Source organism: Mastomys coucha, unplaced genomic scaffold (genome assembly GCF_008632895.1).
Source record: "Mastomys coucha isolate ucsf_1 unplaced genomic scaffold, UCSF_Mcou_1 pScaffold13, whole genome shotgun sequence".
NCBI classification, from domain to species: Eukaryota; Metazoa; Chordata; class Mammalia; order Rodentia; family Muridae; genus Mastomys; species Mastomys coucha.
Genome location: NW_022196895.1, coordinates 13,863,635 through 13,869,402, shown reverse-complemented (window position 1 = coordinate 13,869,402; position 5,768 = coordinate 13,863,635).

Here is a 5,768-nt window from a genome sequence, read left to right as displayed (position 1 = left end):
ATAGGCAGGCAGATCAATGGAACAGAATTGAAAACCCAGAAAGGAACCCACATATCTCTGGTCACTTGATCTTTGACAAAGGAGCTAAACCATCCAGTGGAAAAAAGACACCATTTTCAATAAATGGTTCTGATTCAACTGGAGGTCAATATGTTGCAGAACACAAATTGAGCCATTCTTATCTCCTTGTAAAAAGCTCAAGTACCAGTGGATCAAGGACCTCCACATAAAACCAGATACACTTAAACAAATAGAAGAGAAAGTAGGAAAGAGCCTTGAACTCATGGGCGCAAGGAAGTATTTCCTGAACAAAACACTGATGGCTTATGTTTTAAGATCATTAATCTGCAAATGGGACCTCATAAAATTGCAAAGCTTCTGTAAAGCAAAGGACATTGTCAAGAGAACAAAACAGCAACTAACAGATTGGGAAAAGATCTTTACCTACCCTACATCTGAAACTGGGCTAATATCTAATATATGCAAAGAACTCAAAAAGTTAAACTCCAGAAAAACAATAATCCTATTAAAAAATGGTGTACAGAGCTAAACAAAGAAATCTCAAATTGCTGAGACACACCTAAAGAAATGTTCAATATCCTTACTCATCAGGGAAATGGAAATCAAAATAACCCTGAGATTCTACCTCACACCAATTAGAATGGCTAAGTTCAAAAGCTCAGGTGACAGTAGATGGTGTTGAGGGTATGGAGAAAGAGGAACACTCCTCCACCTTTGGTGGTACAACCCCTCTGGAAATCAGTCTGCCGGTTTCTCAGATAAGTGAACATAGAACTACTTGAAGACCCAGCTATACCACTCCTGGGCATATACCCACAGGATGTTCCAACATATAACAAGGACACATCCTCCACTACGTTCATAGCAGCCTTATTTACAATAGCCAGAAGCTGGAAAGAACCCAGATGTCTTTCAACATAGGAATGGATAAAGAAAATGTGGTATATTTTCACAATGGAATACCATTTAGCTATTAAAAACAATGGCATCATAAAATTCTTAGGCAAATGGATGGAACTAGAAAATATCATCCTGAGTAACAGAGTAACAAAAAAATACACATGGTGTGCACTCACTGGTAAGTGGATATTAGCCTAAAAGCTTGGAATACCCAAGATACAATTCACAGACTACATGAAGCTCAAGAAGAAGGAAGACCAATGTGTAGAGCATTAAGTCAGTGCCTTAAACACCAGAAGCCCTCTATCGATGAATCAGATGCTCTTTATTATGATCACTAGTAATTTTAAATTAACATAATATTTTTATTCATGATACTTAACTCAATAAACTTGTCTCTGAGTGATTTGTGCATATATATGGTCAGATGTAGATAAAGAAGTACAGCTAGAAGCTTGAAGATTATATACTTTATTTTATGGTGAATAATTCAGAGTTGATGTAAAACAAGATCCAATAGTTATTGTGTAAGGATAATGCATGGAAGAGTGTTTAAAATGTCAAATCAGATAGAAAGTAGGAAAATCAATTATTTATTTGGAAAACTAGGTGAACAAAAATTCACTTGGCTGTTTGAAGCAGAAGACACTATGGAAAGTGATGAATAGAGCTTTGATGAAAGCAAAAAACACTGTGACTCCTGTGAAGTAAGCTTAAATAAAAATAAAACACTTATAGGTAAATATTAGATTTTAGGAGACTAACATCATCAATAATAAAAATGCACAGCCAGCAGTTGAAAACATGTTTTCTTACCATGTTTATGATATTTGAAGCATGAAATTAAATAATCATTGAATAGTACTAGTGCCTTATTGACATAAAATATCTTATGTATTAGCTAATCATCCAGTGTGGTTTTGAGAGAGAGTAAAAACAAAACAAACAAAATCAACAAAGACATAAAAGTATCATGAATACCAAGCGACGAACAAGTAGTTTTTCAAGAGATGATAGAGACTTCATGATTCTTTTTCTGAACTTGTGGGTTTTTTTCTTTTTTAATTCTTAGGCCAACTGCTGGAGAATACCCAACCCTACTTAAACAAACCAGAAAAACTTAAGTTCTAGATAACCAAATGTGTGCAAATTGATATGACACCTGCATCTGAAAAGCACGCACAGCCTATGGGTCTTTATGTTTGTCCAACTGAATGAAGCTTTAAGATGTGGTTACCATTTGTTGAAGAAAACAATTATCAATGATAGCAGAATTGCTCGCATCCTGAGCCCTAGTATGACACTGAGGCAAACATAGCAACATTTATCATGTCAAATCCTCTTCTGTTTCCATGGATCCATTACAGCAGTGAGAATTCAAATTCCAATATTCACCTTTCAACTCTATTTTGGCTAATAGTGAAAGACCATTTACCAATCCACTATGAGGAAAATGAAGTCGGGGTAGTCTTGAGATTTAATATTCTTCATAAGGGACTTTTTAAAAACAATTTTATTGATTATTTCATTTATTTACATTTCAAATGTTATCCCCTTTCCTGCTTTCCTCTTCAAAAAAGAAACCCATCTAACCCCTGCCTCCTGCTTCTATGAGGGTCCCCACCCACCCACTCCTGCTTCACAGACAGAGCATTCCCCTACATTAAGCCTTCACAGTACCAAGAGCCTATCCTCCCTTTGATGCGAGATAAGGCTATCCTTTGCTACATATGTAGCTGTAACCATTTGTCCATCCATTTGTATTCTTTGGTTGGTGATTTAGTCCCTGGGATCTCTGGGGTTCTGGTTGGTTGATATTGATATTCTTCCTATGGGGTTTCAAATCCTTTCACCTAACTCTCCATTGGGGTCCCTGTACTCAGTCTACTGGTTGGCTTCAAGCATCAGCATCTATATCCATAAGGCTCTGGCAGAGCCCTTCAGTAGACATCCATATCAGGCTCCTGTCAGCAAGCACTTCCTAGCAACAGCAATAGTGACTGGGTTTGGTGGCTACATATGGGAAGAATCTACAGATGGGGCAGTCTTTGTATGGTCTATCCTTCAATCTCTACTCTTTGTTCCTGTATTTTCTTTAGACAAGACAAATTCTGAGTTAAATTTTTGAGAAGGGTAGGTGGCCCCATCTCTCAACTGGGGGCAGTGCCTAACCTCTGGATATGGTAGCTACAGGTTCTCTCTCCCCTGGGTACTTCACCTAATGTCATCCTCATTGAGTTTTGGGAGCCTCTGCATTCCTGGCATCTGAGAATTTCTGTTGGCTATCCCAATTTTGCATCCCTCTTTGCTACACACCTCTGTTCAATTTCTTGACCCTCTGTACATCTCCCCCACCTCCTCTAACACCTAATCCTGCCTCCCTTTTTCCCTCTCTTCCTCTTTTCTTCCTCCCAAGTCCCTCCCACCTTCTACCTCCTGTGATTATTTTGTTTCCCCTTTTAGGTAGGACCGAAGCATCCACACTTTGGATTTCCTTCTTCTTGGGTTTCATATGATCTGTAAGTTCTATCATGGGTATTCTGAGCTTTTTTCTTAATATCCACTTATCAGTGAGTATATACCATGTATATTCTTTTGTGACTCTGTTGCTTCACTCAGTATGATACTTTCTAGTTCCAGCCATTTGAAGTCATTGTTTTTAATGGATGAGTAGTACTCCATTGTATAAATGTACCACCTTTTCTGTACCCATTCTTCTGTTGAGGGACATCTTGGTTGTTTCCAACTTCTGGCTATTATAAATACGGCTGCTATGAGTATAGTGGAGCATGTGTCTTTGTTATATCTTGGAGCATCTTCTGGGTATATGCCCAGGAGTGGAAAAACTGGGTACTCATGTAGTATATGTCCAATTTTCTGAGGAACCAATTTCCAGAATGGTTGTACCAGCTTGCCTACCAACTACAAAGGAGTGTCCTCTTTCTCCTCATCCTTGGCAGCATCTGATGTCATCTGAGTTTTTGATCTTAGCCAATCTGACTAGTGTGAGATGGAATCTCAGGGTTGTTTTGATTTGCATTTCTCTGATGACAAAGTATATTGAACATTTCATTATCTGCTTCTTGGCCATTTTTAATTAGTTGTGAATCCTTTGTTTAGCTCATTGTCCCATTTTTAATAGGATTATTTGTTTCTCTGGAGTCCAACTTCTTGAGTTCTTTAGGTGCTTCTCAGCCATTTGATATTCCTCAGCTGAGAATTCTTTGTTTAGCTCTGTATCCCATTTTAATAGAGTTATTTGCTTCTCTAGAGTTTAACTTCTTGAGTTCTTTTAATATATTGATATTAGCTATTTATTGGATATAGGGTTGGTAAAGAGCTTTTCCCATTCTGTATGTTTCCATTTTGTCCTATTGTCAAGGGATACAAATTGGAAGGGAAGAAGTCAAAATATCATTATTTGCAGATGATATGATGGTATACTTAAGTGGCCCTAAAAATTTCACCAGAGAACTCATTTAGCTGATAAAAAAATTTCAGCAAAATGGCTAGATAAAAAATTAACTCAAACAAATCAGTAGCCTTCCTCTATTCAAAGGATAAATAGGCTGAGAAATTATGGAAATTACACCCTTCACAATAGTCACAAATAATATAAAATATCTTGGTGTGACTCTAACCAAGCAAATGAAAGATGTGTAAAACAAGAACTTCAAGTCTCTGAAGAAAGAAATTGGAGAAGACCTCAGAAGATAGAAAGATCTCCCATGCTCATGGATTGGTGTGATTAACATAGTAAAATTGGCCATCTTCTCAAAGACAGTCTACAGATTCAATGAAATTCCTTCAAAATTCCAATTCAATTCCTCACAGATATAGAAAGAGCAATTTCAAGTTTATTTGAAACAACAATAACAAAAAACCCCAGGATATCAAAAATTATTCTCAATAAGAGAACTTCTGGGGGAAATGACCATCCCTGACCTCAAGCTCTATTACATAGCAATAGTGACAAAAATCACAGGGTATTGATACAGAGACAAGTATGTAGATCAATGGAATAGAATTGAAGGCTTAGAAATGAACCCACATATCTATGGTCACTTGATCTTTGACAAGAAGCTAAAACCATCCAGTGAAAAACAGATAGCATATGCAATAAATGATGCTGGCTCAAGTAGTGGTCAGTATGTAGAATGCAAATTGACCATTCTTATCTTCTTGTACAAAGCTCAAAGTCCAAGTCAATCAAAGACCTCTATATAAAACCAGATACACTATTAAAAAGAAAAATTGGAAAAGTGCCTCAATGACATTGGAAAATTTCCTGAACAGAACACCAATGGCTCAGGCTTTAAGTTCAACTATTGACAAATGAGATCTTATAAAATTGAAAAACTTCTGCATGGGAAAGGACACAAGGCACTTTCATGATGAAAACAAACTCATATATTTACAGGTTAGAGAATGACATGAACATGCAGGAATGTGATGCTGAACACACCTGGAACAGGAGAGAAGAGGAAGGACAAGGAGATTCTGGCATGATAGAAATTGAGATATACAAAAGTGGTGGTGATAACTTGATGAGAACATAGGATCAGTAAGTTCTGTTACCAATGCTTGGACAAAAAAATGTTCTCTAAATATTGGTGGAAAGGAGGAAATCAATTAAAATAGAGAAATGAAAAGCAGAGAAGAGTGAGTGACTAAAAATTGCAAAGAGAGGCGACAGATCTGGAGGCTCAGTTAACTTATCAATAAAGCCCTGTATTTCTTTTTCCCTGTTTTAAAAAAACTTTTTGAATTTATGTTTCTCCTTTTTCTTTTCTCCCTCTAAACTAAGTCATTTACCCATCCCGACTCTCCTTCAAATTCATGGCCTC